The sequence below is a fragment of the Talpa europaea genome, assembly GCF_964194135.1.
Source record: "Talpa europaea genome assembly, chromosome: 9".
NCBI lineage: Eukaryota > Metazoa > Chordata > Mammalia > Eulipotyphla > Talpidae > Talpa > Talpa europaea.
The window spans coordinates 18620708-18639857 of NC_140076.1; positions in this window are offsets into that span (position 1 = coordinate 18620708).

Genomic DNA, 19150 nt, shown 5'->3' on the forward strand with positions numbered 1-19150 from the left:
GTTAAAGTCCTAATTGGATTTGTACCGTCCTCCCATTTTGTTCTTGGAAGATTAAATGCTACATGTGTAAGTCTGCCTAAATAGGTAGCTTAAACTTATGTCAAAATGTCTACAGCAGTTTGTCAATAAAGTTTAGTCCTTTTTTAATCAAAGTAAATGTGATGAATTGTCATTTTTTTTGGGTGGACAATAAAATAGTTTTCTCTTTCAAATAAACTTAAATTAACTCTAAAGTTAATGGTCTTGTTAAAAGTTGGAGACATTCTTAAAAATGGTGGGGGGATTTTATTTTAAGTTTACCAAAAAAAGTTTATTGAGTTGTTAAGTTTTAGTTTAAAAATAACCAAAGCTTTTTCACCCCCTGGAAGTTGTTGAAGTTCTGTTGAATCCTGTCATAAGCTGCAATTTTTTGAGAAAACTTCAACTGAGCCGAAACTTGTATAGGCTTCCATATATATATATTTATATATATATATATATATAGGCCTCAGAATTTAAAGTGCCAGCCACTCTAGTTTGCATCTTCTGTAGAGCCCCTAAGTGGTCCTAAGACTGATACCAAATAATCTCTGCAACCTTGGAAAAGAGTAGCACCTGCATTTAGATGTGACAATTCAGCAAACATTGGGTGCCCTTAAGGATTTCCCTTCCAATCCCAGTAATGCTATAATAAATCAGTTGGTCTGGGGCAGGATCTGGCATGAAAGATTGGCTCTCACCTCCTCCCTCCTAAGAGATCAAAAGGGAAATGATGGAATTGGTTGGCCTTGTTTCCACTCCTGATAATTCTCAGGGTTCTCATGCCTTTTCTAAGGGAGCCACCTAAACTGCTCGGGGGTGAAAAATCCTCTTGTATGAAGTGCCAAGCTGCCTGCAGCAGTGCATGATGGGCATTTTTTTTCTTTTTAAAACACACCAACAAAAAAATGTATTTGTAGATTGTGATAAAGTGTAAATAACTGAATTTTCAACCATGGTTTGAAGTCAGCTTTCAGGGCATTATGTCTTGTTTTGATGAAAAGAGATCACTCTATACCCCCCTTTTTAAAGGAAAATTATCGCAAGAGAATCAGGATGTGTAAAGCTAACATGCATCGCAAAAAACCAAAGGTAACCTAAATGTCTGATTTTAATAGCACATATTTCTCTTTTACATAAACTGTGACAGCAACTTGCATAAACAATTCTTTAGCTGTTAATTTTAATGTTAAAACTTTGCAAAACTTGTTTAATAAAAATAGCTGTAAAAAGAAAAACCATATGCTGCCGCATAAATTAGCCATAACTCTTAATAATCCTGCCCATCACAAGTGAATTGTAATGTAATCTGGGCACAAAGTCTGACATCTTAAATGACACATTGTAAAATTTCAATGATTATAGATTAGACCTGCTGCTCCCCAAAGTAAAGCTTTCTGCTGAGCTATTTTAAAATGTACAAGGATGAGCCCCTATAGGTCCCATATTGATATTCATAAAGAAATGTTACTTAAAATTTCTTTAAAGTTGCATGTTTCTCTCCTGTAATGTGTAAATTGCATGCAGGATCTCTATCTTTTATTTTGTATGTCTTTAAAATTCCCTCTTCAAAAGACTGATATCCTGCTTCTCCGTTTTCAGGTGATTGAAAACTTCTGAGATATTTCCTAAAGCAGAATGGGTAGTGAAGACCCATGTCAGGTATGTTCAGGTGCCTTTCTATGAAGGATATGAAACTCTTATAAAACAGTTTTGCTGGGAGGTGGCCTATAAAGTGATCAATGGGCAAATTTTTTCTGCATGTTACGTCTATCATATTTGCAACATGACCATGCTTATCTGTTTATAGTCCCTATTGTATTTACTTGTAATAACTCAAGTGTCAATGTAATACCTGTTGTGTTCCACTCTATACATTAGTAACCTGATGAGGTACTGTTTCATCTGGAGTTCACTGGCTATAAGCAGCAAAGACAGTGAGTGCTAGAAATAAAATGGAATTTGTTAGAGGGATGTTGAGGGCTCACAGGTTTAGTGTTAAGGTTTAATTTTTTAAAAGGCTAGAAAATTTGGGGAACCAGAAAAGCTGCAAAGAATTGGGACACCAGTGGTAGACCACAGGAATAGTCTTGAAGCCATGACTATTTATTGTGAGTAAGCGCTAGACATTTTTTTATTTCTTTCTCCCCCTACTCAAGATTCAAGTTCTGGGGAGGGAATGTCAGACTGGATTAGCGTGAGTCACATGCCCATACTTTACTAGTATATCATAAGGAAAATGGATAATGGGCAGCCAGGAAGACAATTGTTCAGTAACATCTACATCTATATTGTAAAAGAAGTAATAACGAGGTTAAATAACTTCTCAGCATCGTGTAATTTGTATGGTTAGTAATCAAGTCCAAGTTTGTGTGTGCCAGAACTTGACATCTTAACTCAAAATTATGCTCTTTATTTAGTCTAAGAGAGCAATATTTCTCACATTTAGAAGAGCCCTGGCATAAAGGATATTGTGGTGTTTTAGAAAGGACATGGAACCTGAATCTAGGAGCTGTCTTTTGTTTAGTAACTTAACACAAGCAACTTATTTCCGCATCTGAGAAGGAAGATAGTGATCATATAAACCTTGCAGTGTTTGGTGAGCTGGAGGAATTTTAATTTTTATATGGCCAACCAATTCCATGCTCTATACATAATAAATGTTAGTATTTCTTCTCTAAGACAGTTGATCTCTTTTGTTTGGGTACTTGAGGGGTGGGGGGGTTGACAACTGAGTACTTTCCTCTTGCTTGAACCCTAAAAATAAGTTTTTAGGGTTAGGAGAGGTTGATACTGGTCACTCAAATTACTAGGAAATTTTAGGGAAAGTCCCTGAATGCGGAAAATTTAGTCTTACTTCTTTCTAGGATGAGCTTTCTTTTCTTTTCTTTTTTTTAAGATTTATTTATGCATACAAGAGCTAGGGTGCAGGCCAGAGGTGTGGTGGGTGAAAGGATTCACCAGAGACAGAGTGGAAAACAGAACAGACATATAGAATGAAGTACACTGCTGAGGAGAGCATCAGGTGAGACAGGAGAGGTCTGCTGCGCCATGTGGGTTGCTCCCTGGCTGGCCTGGGCATCAAACTCATGCTGCAGAGGTTGTAGACAGCTTCATAGGTTGTGTCTTAACCCCTTGCGCCACCAGGGAGGCCCCTCTAGGGTGATCTTAAGAGCAAAATTTGAAGAGAATTTTCTTCATTGACATGTAATTTGTACTTGGAAAGGCAAATTCTGTTGTTGGCATACGCAGGCCTTCCACTGACTGCCTATTCTGGGTGTACAGCTTAGTCAGTTGGCCCAGTGTTTTCTATAGCTTTCTGTCACTATCTGCGAACTTTTATTATATAAGCTTACGAGCCAAGCAAGATTGGGAACCTTTCCTGGCTCTGCCTCCTCACAGCCTTTACTTTTGTTTTGACAAAAGTAAAAATCCTTAACACTTTTCTATGCCTCATTTTTTGTCAAATGAAGTTGATGATAATAGCATAATTTCCTAAGCAGTTAATAAAGATTACTTCATTTGACCATTTTAAAGTCTATAATTCAGTGGATTTTAGAATATTCACAATGCTGTACAACTGTCATCACTATTTAATTCCAGAACATTTCTGTTAACCCAAAAGAGAAACCCTGTGCCTCTTAGTAGTCACTACAAATTACTTCTCTCCCCAGACCCTGGCATCTTCTTTCTGTTTCTGTGGATTTGCCTTTTCTGTAAATTTCATATAAATGGAATCAGATAATCTGTGCCTTTTGTGTTTGACTTCTTTCACTCGCATAATATGTTCAAGGTTCATCGGTGTTACAGCACATATCAGGACTTCATACTAGCGATAGGAAACAAATTACTTCCAAAAGCAGCTTATTTCATTTAAGACAGCTCCACATGTTAGATTTCCCTAGTTTGAATGAGCCCTATGTGTTTGTAACTGAAACCAGTTGTCCCTTGTACCCCTGAAGGAAAATCCTTTTAAGCATTTGAAAATATTTTTCAAATTTGTTTTATTTCCCATCTCTAAAAATTTGTTAAACTTGCTAGATCTGATTTTCAAGGAACACTTTAAGTTTGGATTTTATATACTATGTATTGTTTAATGTTTATTCATATTTATATGAATACCTGTTAAACATTGCTGCAAACCAGAGGTGGTCCATAAAGTCTACCAGTTTTCTGCCTGTTTAGCTTTCTAATAGAAATTAAAGGACTTAATAGGATTATTCGGATATAGTTCATATGCCATATATCCACCCATTTAAAGAACAGTTAAGGGACTCCCCTGGTGGCGTAGGAGGTAGAGCACCACCACGCTGTGAAGCTGTCCACAGTCTGCAGCGCTGGTTCAATCCTGGCCGGCTGTGAGGGTCCCACTTGGCGCGGCAGACCTCTCCTGTCTCGCCCGCTGCTCCCTTCAGCAGTGTATTTCACCAGTCTGCCTGTTCTGTTCTCCGCTCTGTCTCTGGTGAATCCTCTCACCCTCCTGCGCATCTGGCCTGTACCCCAGTTCTTGTACAAATAAATAAATCTTTTAAAAAAAATAGAACAGTTCAACATAAGGTATCTGGTGGAATCTTGTTTGGATGATTTGTTCCTTTTTTTTTTTTTTTTATAGAGGCATGCTTTTACTTATTTATTTATTTATTTATTTATTATATTTGTTTGTTTGTTTTGTTTATACATGCACTGGGTACAGTCAGAAGCGCGGGAGGGTGAGAGAATTCACCAGAGCCAGAGTGGGGAGCAGAGCAGGCAGAAGGACTGAAGTACACTGCTGAGGGGAGCAGCGGGTGGCAGGAGAGGTCTGCGCACCATGTGGGATCCTCCTCCGGTGGCCGGGGAGCAGCCGGGGATCGAACCGGCGCCGCAGAGGCCGCGGGCAGCTTCGCAACCCAGCGCTCAACCGCTGCGCCACCGGGGAGGCTCTGATTTGTTCCTATTACTCCCCAATTCTTTTGCAAAAAAAAATCTTTTTAAGTGTACAATGTTGCTTAGTACATAGAGTTGTATAATCATCAACACAGTCAACTTTAAAGTGTCTTTATCACTTTAGAAAGAAGACCCACATCCTTTAGTTGTCTTCCCCCCATGGCACTTACCCGCTCCACCTTACCATCCACAAATCAACTTTCTGTCTGTCAACTTGCTTGTCCATCTCTTATGAATAGAATCATATAACATAGGATCTTTTTTGACTCTCTCCTTTCATTCAGCATATCTTCAATATTGATCTTCAATATTGATCAGTACTCTGTTTCCTTTATATTGTCAATTACTATTTCATTGTATGCCTGTACCACATTTTATTCATTTACCCAATGATAGGTATTTAGGTTGTTTCTGCTTTTTGGCTATCATGAACACTACTACTATGAATAATACTGCTATGAATATTTGTATATATATTTTTGTTTTCAATTTCTTTGGTATGTATCTTGGAGAGGAATTGCTGGGTGATACCATGTGGGTTTTTTTTTTTTTTTTTTTTTTTAGGGACTGCTGAATTGTTTTCCACTGGCTACACCATTCCCATCAGCAAAGAATGAGATTTCTAAATTCTCCATATCCTCACCAACACTTGTTATTTTCTGTTTTATTTATCGCAGCCAACCCACTGGATGTACATTGGCATCTCATTGTGGTTTTGATTTGCATTTCCCTAGTGACTAATGTTGAACTTACCCTTGTGCTTACTCATAATTTATCTTCTTTAGAGAAAGATCTGTTTATTTTTTTGCCAGTTTTTAAATTGGGTTATTTGTCTTTTTTTTTTTTAATTATAAGTTCTTTTTATGTTCTGATGATAGACCCATATCAGGATGTGATTTGCAAGTATTTTCTACCATCTGGTTCTCTTTTTATTTTCCTTGAAATGTAAGTTTTTTTCATTTTCATGAAATCTAATTTTGTAATTTATTTCGCTTGTGCTTTTGCTATCTTAGGTTAGAAGCCATTGTCTCATTTAAGGTCTCATTCCTTCAAATTTTATAGTTTCAGTTCTTACACTTAGGCCTATGGATTTGTTTTGCATTCTTTTTTATATGGGGTGGGGTAGAGCTTATATATTCTATTCTTTTCTATGTGGATATCCAGTTGACCTAGCACCATTTATTAAAAAGCCTATTCTTTTCCCCTATTGTTGGCACCCTTGTTGGAAATCAGTGAACCATAGACTCTACTGCCTTTTTTTTTATTTTTATTTTATTGATGCAAATAAGAAATGGGTTCTAGGCCAGAGGTGTGGGGGTGAGCGGATTCACCAGAGACAGAGTGGGGAGTAGGACAGCCGGTTCTATGGAAATACACTGCTGAGGAGAGCAAGCAGACAAAACCGGAGAGGTCCTGCACCATGTGGGCTAGCTCCCTAGCCAGGGATCAAACTCATGCAGCAGTGGCTGGTGATAGCTTAGTGCTGAGACTTTAACCCCTGTATCACCAGGTAGGCCCGACTCTACTGCCTTTTGAAGTAGGTATTACTTAAAGTGATAAATACCATTTGGCATATCATAGTTACTCAGTAGCAAATAATACCTGACTGGATTATTTTGGCATCACTAAGAGCTAGTAAGTTGTGTCTGGAATTTGATCCCAGGTATGGGTGCCTCCAAATCATGTCTCTATGCTGTGTATTATACTGCATGTTGCAAAAATGGAAATGAGGCTGTTCTCGCTTACCATGACTGGCCATAGGTAGTTCTCCAAATGCTTAGAGACTAAGCTCCAACGTGACCTCTCACCATCAATTTCCTTTGCTCCTCTCCCCTCTCCTTCAAGGGTTTCCATGGAGTGTCCAGGGGGCTCTTGCATTGGCAGTTGCTACTAAAGAACACTCTTATCCTTCCTTACCTAGGGATATTCAAATAACCTAAGGATTTATTCACTCTTGTTTTCTCTCCCAGCCCCTGCCCCAAGCTAGGAATGAAGGTAAAGAGGGGTCAGGAACTGCTGAGGCTTTCTGACCACTAAGGATGAAACAGACTTAGAGACTATTTCAAGATAGTAACCACAGAGTTAGATCCCAAAAGGCTTTTTGCCTTCAGAGTGCTCCTGAACCAAGTAAACACGGGCCATAGAGGTGGTAATAGATGTTTTGCTTGGGTTTTTTAAACTCAAGTACTCCCTTCATGGTCTCAAATCCTGAAGTTCTGTGTCCCTCAAGGCTTTGCCCAGAAGTCAATTCTGGGTTAAAATACATAAGGTGACATGTGAACTACCTCTTTGTTGATACATTCTTAGGCTTTGTGTGAGCCTATCTAGGTTGCTGTTTGCTGGCAATGACTATTAAGTAGTCATTTAAATTTTTTATTGTGATGGGCCTCTCTGGTGGCACAAGGGGTTACATGTCAACAAAGCTATCCACAGCCACTGTACACAAGTTGGATCCCTGGCCAGGGAACTAACCCACATGGCATAGCAGACCTCTCCTGTGTTGCCTTCTGCTCCCCTTAGTATATTTCAGTTACTTTGCCTGTCCTGCTCCCCACTCTGTCTCTGGTGAATCCTCTCCCCCGCCCCCCGCACCTCTGGCCTGCACATATGTATAAATAAATAAAAATAAATCTTTTTTTTTTTTTTTTTAAGAGAGCTGCAATGTAGATCCAATTCTTATGCTCCATTTAGCTGCCTCTGGTCTCTCCTCTGTACCCAGAGTGGTCACAGCTTACGCCAAAACTGCTTCTGCTTTTGTACAGAATGAGTGTCCCTAGCTTGGTTTCCAGATTCCTGAAGTTGAACGAATTGGATCCTTCTACGTTTTCCCTTTCCTCTTTCTCTGGACCCTCCTGTACCTCTTGATCTCCAGATTAATAGTTGTTGCATGTTTAATATCCCATCTGATGAATACTTAATAGCCTTCAGCAGACACACTGGGTACAGCTGTCTGAGACAGCAGTTGTTCGGGAGGGGAGGGAGTATGTTGTACTACCTAACTACTCATTCTTTTGTTTCTGTAGACCCGTTAGATCAAGGGCCTGTGCTGGGCATAGGCCTGCTCCTTTTGTGGCCTGATTACTGCCCTAGGCTTCCAAGGAGACTGCATTCAAGCAGCAGACCAAACCCTTTTGGGAGATTAATGAGTAGCCAACATGTTCGCTGACATTAGGAATCAACTTTCCAACCCCTGGGCTAGAGCTGTTCATATATAACCTGTTCTAGCTCTGGGGTGGAGTATCTCTTCTCATCCAGTGTCCTGTCAACTAAGAAAATTAAATTTCATAACTATACTGTTGACTTCAGCTTCTTCACATTCCTTGATTCTCAGCATTAGATACTTCACTCATTCCTAGCCTAAGCGGTAGTAAATGTCCTTGACAGCATATTAAGCAGGAAACAGGCAAGTATGAGTTTTCAGATACCAAGTTATCCCTGTCCTTCTCTCCATCTATTCTCGAGAACTTTTAGTTTCAAAAAGGCCTTGTTGAGTTCAGGGCAATTGGAGGAAATTGTGGGGACAACCGACAAAAGGCAGCTCATCTGCAGTGTTCAAAGTATGAGGCATGGCTAGGCTATCAGTCCAGATTAATTAGCTAAGTAGTATAGCACATTGCTGGAATTTGAGCACTATTTCTGTTCTTAATACTGGCATTAAGATGCCTGAATTAACTGTTTCCTTGTCCATCTTTCCCACCTCAGGATAGCCAGTCCCTTCCCCCAGGACCATGGATTATGTGAGAATGAGATACAAGAGTCTGGGTCAGACTTTATCATTCAAAAAGTCACCACTTGTTGCTATGCATTTGAGGAGTGTAAACCTATCCTCCGAATCACATACAGCGTTGTAAACCAATATCACCTCAACAAAATGAACAAGTATTTCGCTTCAGTTTAAAAAAAAAAAGTTTGCATCAGATAATTCTCTGGTATCTTCCAATTCCTGTAGCTTCATGCTTCCTCTCTGTGGCCCACCTGTAGGTATAAGATGGTTGCTTCCCATCTCTCAGGCTCTCTGGAGTTGGAATATACAGGCTCTCTGCGTCTGCCCTAGAGAAAGAGAAATACTTTGTATTCTTACATGATAATTCATAAACGTCTCTCCAGATATCAGTATAAATTATCCCTTTCATTCATTTGCATACACACACACACACACACACACACTCTTGTATATTGGGACACCTGCTATATGCTAGACACTGTAGATTCAGTGGCAAGTAAGACAGAATGATCCCTGGCTTGCTTCATTGTGCTTACAATATATTATGGAATCAGATGCTAAATGGGGATTAAGCTCAGATGTTGTAGTTGGGGTAAGTGCTGTGGAAGAAATGAACAGGGTCTTTGAGGGCATACAATAGGGAGCAAACCTAGCTCTGGGATTTTCTTTGAGGAAATGATGTGTAAGCATGACATCTGAAGACGAGTTCACTGGACAGATAGTTTGGGGAAAGGACATGAAACTCCTTTTAGGCAAGGGTAGAACTTTCTGAGATCATCACTGAAGACCATTGAATCCGGGAATGAGGGATGACATGGTTATATTTCTGTTTTTTAAACTTTACTTGCTCCTGAGTAGAGAATAGACAGTGGGGCCTACTGGGAAATTTTGTGTTGGCCCAGACAAGAAGTGAGGAAGGCAATGAGTAGGGCGATATCAGTGGACATGTAGTGTAGTGAAATAGATTCAAAATTTTTAGGAGATAGAATTAACACAATTTGATGATTGATCAGATGATGTGGGAGAGGAGAAAGAGGTGTTAAGGGGAGCCCCAGGTTACTGGTTTGAACAAGGCAGAAGGGAGGTGGTGGTAGAGAATTAGAAGTGCCATTTTTTTAAAAGATGGGGAGAACTGCTATGCACTTTGGCATAAGATCAGGGCCTTGCCCTGTGCCCCAGGCTTAGACTATATCTCTCCTGTGGCTGGGATGAGTCCCTCATAAGTCCAGAAAAAAGGGATCCCTCAGCCTAGGGTTGAGGTCTACTCCAATTCCTTTCTTCGTAAGGTCTTAAACCTCATTTATCTTTTCACATCTCTGGAAGAACAGAGAACATTTTTCCCTTTGTACAACCGGAAGTCCCAAAGGCTTGATTTCTGCCCTAATCACTTAGCTCAAACATGGCTAAGGATAGGGGCATCTGTGAGGTGTGAGGCTCCATTTTCATTGCCTGAACAACAGCAAAGAGAGAGCGAGTTCATAGGCTGTGGTCTTCTCTTTTTACCTAGCTTTATACCTGGAATCCTTGTACTGAATGAAATAACTGGAGCAGGGTGGGAAGATTGTAAGGGAAGGCAGCCTGGTCGAACGGGAGGCTGGGAAAGCCCCCTGATACAGCGATTTCATGTTCCTTAATTTTCTGCCTGTGTCTTTGCAGCCATCAGAGGACTCTGGAAACCAGGAGAACTACCTGCTGTGTCAAGGCTGGCCTGAGGGCATTTGCTGAGCACAGAGAAACCCAGGAGAGGAGCTCCACAATCTTTTCCCACCCTACCTCTTGATCTGTCAGATTTACCCACAGAAAGCCAGCCAGAATCCCCTAAGAGTCTCTAGGCCCAGAATGGAATCCTCAGGGCTTCAGGAGACTTTGGTACTAACAGATAACCTGTTCAGGACTTCTCAAAAGTTGAAGGAAATTAACAATATCCCCACCACAATCTCCTAGATATGAATAAACTGGCAACCCCTACTGTGCCATTTCCAGTGTGACTGCTACCCCTTAGCCTCCAACAGAATTGGCTAGAACACCTTGCTGCCACCACCTGTTTCCCACCCTGTCACACCTGTGCTGTGGATGCCAGCCTGGGCACCCTTGCATCCTCCAGACAGCTCCCAAAGAGAGGCTGGTCACCACCTCTGTAGCAGGCTGAGGAAAGCCAGGTGGAAGGTGTCATTTACTCTGCGAGGGTTAGTTAACCCTTGAGCCTGTTTGTCCTTCTGTGTTGATTACTGACATCGGAAAGCTTTGGGAAGGTAAGGCTTTTCTGCACTGCCCTTGTACCTTCCTCAGCCCGTACCTGACAGTGAGGCGCTCAAGAAAGGTCTGGCCAGGTGATGCCTAGTCCCACTCTGCTGACGGCTGTGCGCTGTGCAGCGCCAGCCCTGTCTGGGACTCCCTCGGCGGCGTGGGCTGGCAGCCAGCGACGTTCTCTGCCGGGATGGGGATGTCAGCCTTTGATAAATTTCTGGCTGCTATGACCTGTGTTCTAGGCTGATTTTACAGGGAGCAGAATTCTAGAGAAGTCAAGAATCTAATATCACACGCTTCCTTTAGTGCCTTTTTATCCTAACGAGGGGAGCAATGGGATGGGAGCGCGTTGGGGAGAGAATCCAGCTGCATTTTCACCGTGCCCAAGGTGTTCTGATGAGCTTGGAGTCATTCCTAGCAAGAACTCAGATGGAATTCAAATGCAATCAATTGATTTACTTTGGGCAAGTTATTTAACCTCTTGAGCCTGTTTTTATCTTCATATTGATTACTATGAATAATAGTTAATTTATTTGAGTGCTTAGTATGTACCAGGCACTATGTCAAGCATTTATATGCATTATTTCACTTCCTCTGGTCTCATTTTACAGATAAGGAAATGAGGTTCCAGGGGCATAAATCACTTGTCTAAGTTAAAAAAGGTGCTGCCATACTTAATAGCCCAGTCTACCTCTTAGAGCCACATGTACTTAGAAGTAGTGAAGCATGTCTATGTGAGAGATTCATCTAGATTGATAGACCATCCAGGTTCACCCAGGACTGAGAAAGTTCTAGGATGTGGGACCTTCACCTGGGTTTACCAGGGAAGTTCCAGGTAAATCCAGCAGGTCCAGTTCGTTACTCTTTGCATTGAGAAACTGCAACCAGGACTGGCCACAGACTGCCTAGGAGTTCACAGGGCTAAAGCAAAAATAGACCTAGGTTCAAATCTTACTTCATTTGCTGTGTATTTTCCTGGGCCTGTTTACAAATACAGAAAAATGTCTCTCCACATAATGGGATCTGAGAAACACATGAAATGTCTGAAATACCAACCACAGGGTCTACACATAACTACTCAACACTTAGGTTTCCTTCATCTTGTTGCCTTGTGTTTCATACCATTGTGTCACCTGCCACATCTGACACATACAGCCTCTCATTACCACTTGCAGCCCTAGAGTTCTTCTAAGAGCCCTGACTTAGTGGGCTTAGCCCACCATCCAGCTGCCCTGTATATCAGTCATCTCCCCAGAAAGCAGAGAAAGAATGACATCAGCCTTCCTACCATCCAAAGCCTCTGGACTGTTTTGAGCCATAAATATTTTAGCTGGGTCTTTCTCTAGCTGTTGCCTGGGTGATGGTCTCTCAAGGGACTGAGGTGGGAGTGTGGGGGCAGGGCTGGCAGCCTGGAGCCTAGCTGCAGAGCTGGCCCCAGAGGCAGATTTGAAGCCTGGCCAAGAGCCGGTGCTTGCTGCAGCAGTTTGAAGGCTGTTGCTTTGTCTGTCTTCTTTTCCCTAGGCCTTTCAGCCTCCTGCTTCCAAGACCAGCTCAGCCCTTGACTGCTACTTGATATTGGGTAAATTGCTAGATGTCCCTGTGCTTTTCACTCTAAAATCTGCAACAGAAAAATCACTACTCACAGGGCCTCCCTGGTGGTGCAGGATTTAAGTCTCAGCACTGTGAAGCTATCTGCAGCACAAGATCAATCAATCCCTGGCCAGGGAGCTGACCCACATGGCGCAGCAGGCCTCCCCTGTCTGGCCCTCTGGTCCCCTCAGCAGTGTGTTTCAGTCAATCTGCCTGTTCTGTTCTCTGGTGAATCCTCTCACCACCCTGCACCTCTGGCCTACACCTCAGCTCTTGTATGCAAAAATAAATCTTTAAAGAAAAATCACTAGACTCAGTGTAGTTAAGTGGAGAAAAAAGAGGTAAAGGAGAGGTAAAAATCAAGTCATGATTGGAGAAGCTAGGCCTCATAGCCCTTTCTGGTAGATGTAAATTAGACAGTCTTAAAACAGTGTTGATGCTGCTCCAAAGACTGTCAGATGTGGCACTGCCTCCCTGTCTTCCTCAGTTTCTGTCCGTAGTTCCTTTTCCTAAGGTTTCTAGGAGCAGCTGGACTTTTTTGACCTGGCACCAGATACTCTAAGGAGTTGCACCCAGCCATGTTGATGAAATCATTTTTTGGTAAAGGTATAAAAATAAGCCCCCAAACTAGATCTGACTCATAGCCTCTATGCTCTCCTCTCCAGTAGACTCCCCTCCCCAGGGGTACCTGTACTCATGCCCCACACGCCTACTATTGAGAAACTCTACAATGGATCAGAATTGCCCATCCCCTGCCCAGTCTTGCCCTTAATCCTCTAGGGCTGGAAGCAGTGAATTCCTTTGTGTGGGGCTCCCTCTGGTGGTTGATATGTGCACTGCAGGATAATATGTGAGGCTGAATTGCAGGCTACCTTGATGGGGGGTGGGTGGTTTGCTCTAATCCAGGGTGAATCTGTCCCCAGCTCCAAATGACATTTCATTTCTTATGTAGGATATTTCTGCCTTCTGCTTTTCTCTGTCATTAATCCTCATAATTCAGTGATACAAGGATAATCCTAATTATAAAATGAAGCAGGTTTAAAGAGGTGAAATGAAATCCAAACTTTTTCCTGTTTATAGCATTCAAGATCTTCAAGTGATAATGAGCTTTCCACCTTCAAAAATTGTCCTCAAGTCAAAATGGACGTGCTCTTCTGGGATATAGCATACCTCTGGACCTTACGTTATATCCAAATGTATTATCTACCAAAATTCTATTCATTTTTAAAAAGCTGAAGAAATGCAGTATTTCTAAAACTTGCACATACTGTGTTTATAATAACAAATGCTGTGAGGTGTGGGGAGACTAATGACACATGGGAGTGAGACTGGCCCAGGAGATAGCAAGAACATGAAGGCACCTGGTTCTCTTTTAGTACAAATTAGATGTAAGTATTTCTGCTGGCAGAGGAAAGTGAGAGCAACTCCCAGAGAAGCTAGAACAGAGGTGCAGGTAAGATTTCAAAGATTTATTTATTCATGCATACAAATCTTACATTTCTTTCTACGTCATAATATATCCATGTTTTAATAGTAGCCAATACTTAAATAGCACCTATTGTGCACGAGTGAAGGCCCAGGGACATTCAGCAATTTATCCAATATCAAGTAGCAGTCAAGGGCTGAGCTGGGCTTGGAAGCAGGAGGCTAATGGGCCTAGGGAAGGGAAGACAGAGCAACAGCCTTCAAACTGCTGCAGCAAGTACATAGAATAACAACTTTACCATAATCTCATAAGACAGGCACTAATACTAACATCACTTTACACTGAGAAAACAAGCACAGAAAGGTTAAGTCACTTCCTAAAGTCATTTGATTCCATGTGAATCAAATCTGGTTCAGAGAAGGCTCTGGATAATTACCCTTTAATATTGAAAATACTGCCTTATATTTCCATGAATAAGACCAACATTCCAGAAAACAGTATTGTATTTTAACCCGTGGTTTCAATACCTCCACGTAATACCAGGGATTTGCATACTCAACTTGAAAATTAGCGATCCAGGGGGCCTCCCCGGTGGCGCAGCGGTTGAGCGCTGGGTTGCGAAGCTGCCCGCAGCCTCAGCGGCACCAGTTCAATCCCCGGCTGCTCCCCGGCCACCGGAGGAGGGTCCCACATGGTGCGCAGACTCCTTCTGCCTGCTCTGTTCTCCGCTCTGGCTCTGGTGAATTCTCTCACCCTCCCGTGCTTCTGACTGTACCCAGTGCATGTATAACAAAACAAACAAACAAATAAATAAATAAATAAACATGCCTCTATAAAAAAAAAATTTAAAAAAAAAAAGAAAGAAAATTAGCGATCTGGAGGGCTGTCCTAGTCCCAGAATAACATGAACAAAAGGAGATCCCAACTCATGACACATAACTGGCATAAAGCCAGTGGCATTTCCTCAAAAACTCAGACTTACGGAAAATCCAATAGAGAGTAAGCTAGCCAGGACATGAACATGTAGAAGAGGGACGTGAGGCCTTCCAGGTCACAAAACAACTGAGATTTGTGGTCACATCTGGAGGACAAGAACCTAACATCCTGATGTCTTTTATTACTTTCCCCAGGGAGTCTGTAGGAGAAGTGAAGGGGTTGAGGCCCTAGATGTTTCTGTGAGATACAGGGATAGAATTGAATATTCAGGGCCTCCCCGGTGGCGCAGCGGTTGAGCGCTGGGTTGCGAAGCTGCCCGCAGCCTCTGCGGCGCCGGTTCGATCCCCGGCTGCTCCCCGGCCACCGGAGGAGGATCCCACATGGCGCGCAGACCTCTCCTGCCACCCGCTGCTCCCCTCAGCAGTGTACTTCAGTCCTTCTGCCTGCTCTGCTCCCCACTCTGGTGAATTCTCTCACCCTCCTGTGCTCCAGTGCATGTATAAACAAAACAAACAAAACAAACAAATAAATAAATAAAAACATGCCTCTTAAAAAAAAAATTACAAAACTATTGTTTAAAAAAAAAAAAGAATTGAATATTCATCCTGAGATCAGTTTGCAATGTCTGACTGAATATACTAACAAAATCCTTAATGGCCACAGGTGTGGATCCAGAATTTCAGATGATGCCATTGAATGCTTCATTGTCAAGTTCTTTCAAAGAAGTGACACAAACAACTCCAAGTTTCTAATCTACTTAGCAGTCCCTGAGGTCACGGTGGTGGCGGAAGGGGTGGGGGAATCACTTCCCAGTATTTGCAGAAAAGATCATAATATTACATCCCATTTGGCCGGACTTGGGTCATGAGTCATTAACATGCTGCCCTTCCTCCTCCCTCCATCCCATCCCCGCCCCCACCTTCCAGTCACTGTAACCTGAGGGGGTAGGGATGGAATGGTTAGATTCACCAAGGCAGTCTTACTGCAGATTAAGGCAGTTCCACCAAACCACATGTACTCTGAGAATGAGCAAGGATAGCTCCTCAACGGAAAACCACAGCGTTCTTACCAAAAGAAAGGAATGAATGCTGGGCAGAAAAATCAATAGTTCACCTGTACAGGTGGTTAGGAGCTACAGGCAATTCACAGCATGCATAGCGGTCCATTTGTGTGGCCTTACCCATTTATACTAAATTGTATGAAAGCCCTCAAATCAGTTCATCGAACATTTTGTGAGTAGTTGCCATGCACAAGGCCCAGGGCCTTCAACATCATAGATGCATAGCAGGACATTCGTCTGCCTTCAGGCCCAGTGAGGCAATTAACAGACTCAAGCTATTACTTCCTCCCATAGGACTATAACGGAGTTCCTATCCCTCTCAGAAAAGCTTTGCTGTCATGTACCATGAAATCTCCCGTTAAGAGTCACCTTCCATTCATTCACCTGAACTTGCATGCATGTTACATATTGGACTGTCAAGAAAAGTCATGACATTTTTTCTGTTTTTCAAGCAAAAAAGTGCATCATGACTTTTCCAACAACCCAATAGTATAGTAGCACTGTAGGTACACCGTGCCAATTCTCTCTGTCCACCTAGTAATGAGTGGCATTACTGTATCTCAAGTACCCAAGGATATAGTCAATGCTTGTTTGTGGGCCTCCCTGGTGGCACAGAGGCTAAAGTCAGCACTGTCAAACTATCCTCAACCACTGTGGCATGAGTTCAATCCCAGGCCAGGAGCTAACACACATGGCGCAACAGACCTCTCCTGTCTTGCCTACTGCTCCCCTCAGCAGTGTATTTCAGTAGATCCAGCTAATCTGCTCCCCACTCTGTCTCAGGTGAATACTTGGACCCCCTGCATCTCTGGCCTAGACCCCAGTTCTTATATGCATAAATAAATCTTTTTGTAAAAAATGCTTTTGACAACAGTTTCTATGAATGGCCAAGCCTCAGTAGTCCATGGACTATTCCTGAAATCATTTCATCAGCCAATTTGCCACTACCTGAGTTCAATTCAACTAATATTCATTGAATGTTTCTCGTATGCCAGGTAGTGTTAGGCTTTGAGGATTCAGAAACAAGATACATTTCAAATATAGCACTCTCTAAAGAGGCCAGAAGCAGCTCTTTCACCAAAATTTGTTTGGTCAAAACACAGACTCAGCCCTGGTTTCTTTTTTTTTAAGACATTTATTTTTACAAGAGCTGGGATATAGGCCAGAGTTGCAGGGGGTGAGAGGATTCACCGGAGACAGAGTGGGGAACAGAACAGGCAGACTGACCGAAGTACACTGCTAAGGGGAGCAGCCAGTGAGACAGGACAGGTCTGCTGCACCATATGGGTTTCTCCCTGGCCTGGCCAGCCACGAATCAAACCCATGCTGCAGAGGCTGTGTTTTGATGTAGTGGGGTGCTTAACCCCTTGAACCACCAGGGAGGTCCTCAGACCTGGTCTCTAAATTGTGGCCTGCTCATTCTCCCTCAGAAGGGAAGAACTGACTTGGTATAAAATCTATAATTTCCATTTGGCGAGGCTGAAAACTTTAGAGTAATCCTTTAAAAAAAATGATTTATTTATGCATAGCAGAACTGGGGTACAGGCCAGAGGTGCAGGAGGTGAGAGGATTCACCAGAGGCAGAATGGGAAACAGAACAGGCAGCCTGACTGAAATACACTGCTGAGGGGAGCAGCCAGCAAGAGATCTGCTGGGCCATGTGGGTTGCTCCCAGGCCTGCCGGCGATCAACTCATGCTGCAGAGGCTGTGGATAGCTTCATAGTGCTGTGCTTAACCCCTCATGCTAACAAAGAGGCCTTTTAGAGTAATCTTTGATATTTCTTTCACGCATCTGTATAATCTGTCAACAAATTCTGTTGACTTTATCTTCAAATCCAGGATTCAATTGTGACTCATCATGTTGTCACTTAATCTGATACAAATCATTGACCTCTCTTGCTATGATCATTGCCATGGCCTTCTGTCTGGTCTCCCTGCTTCCACCTTTGTGTCCACACAATCTGTTTTCACACAGCAGCTGGAGTAAGTCTAAAAAATGAAAGTTCAGATCCTCTAATAAGTCCCCATCTCATTCAGAATAAAAGCCACCTGGCACTACAGGAGCCGCCATCTCTTCTCATGTCCAACTGTCATGTCTACCCCATCCCAGCCACAGTGGCTTCCCCGCTGTTTCTTAAATACATAGAGCACACTGGCTAGCTGATGGCCTCTCCTACCACTGACCCTTCCTTCTGCCTGGAATGCCCCTTTTCTCCAGATATCTGACTCACTCATTTCCTTCAAGTGTTTTCTCAAAAGTCAGCCTCACAGTGAAGCCTGTTCTGACTGCCCTGTTTACAATTGAAACCTCCCATCCGCCTTTCCTGTTTTTCCTCGACAACAACCATCCTCATCTAACACACTATGGAATTTACTTGTTTTATTTATATCTGTCTCCCCTCATTAACTGAATACCTTTTAAGGAAATATCTACAGATTCAATTAACATTCATGTAGACTATGTGCTAAGCACTGTGCTAAGAGATGGACTTTGTTTATGTCTTATGAAGGTAGAAATCATAATAACAATTAGGAGCAGTAGCTCATGTATTGAGTGCTTCCTCTGTGTTAAGTGTTTGCCAAATATCGTAATAAAAATGGCTAACATTGATCCAGACTCTTCTACATGCATTATCTCATTCAATCCTCTCCAAGGCCAAAGTGGTAGCTATTGCCAGCCTCATTGTAAACAGCTGGTAAGAAACAAGATTGCAAAGCTCGAAATGGGCAGTCACGATTTGGACTAAGGGGGTGGGGGCAGTGTAGGGTCTGATGTGCCAAATATTTAGGATTTGGGGTCAGCAACAATAGGTGAAAGATTGGATGTGGTGGCGAGGGGAGAAGAGAAATGACCCCCAGGTTTTGACTGGGGCAGACCACAGTGGAATAAAGTCGAAGAGAAAGATGAAATCCCAACTTGGGGCGCGTTGAGCTCGAGGTGCCTGCGGGCTGCTCAGGGGTACATTTCAACACCGACAGGAGACGGGAGGAAGTTCCGGCCCCAGCCCCTCCCTCGGGCCCGAAGAGATGCTGGGAGAAGGCACGCACGGGAAGAGCGGGAGGTGGGTACCCCGCCCGCCAGGCTCTCCAGCAGCGGCGGCAGCACTAAGCAAGGCGCGAGGGACCGGGAGACAAAGAGCGCTCCGGCAACGCCTCCGTCCCGGCGGCCCCTTTAAGAAGCGCGCCTCCAGCTCCCAGCCCGCCTCGTATGCAAATTTGGCG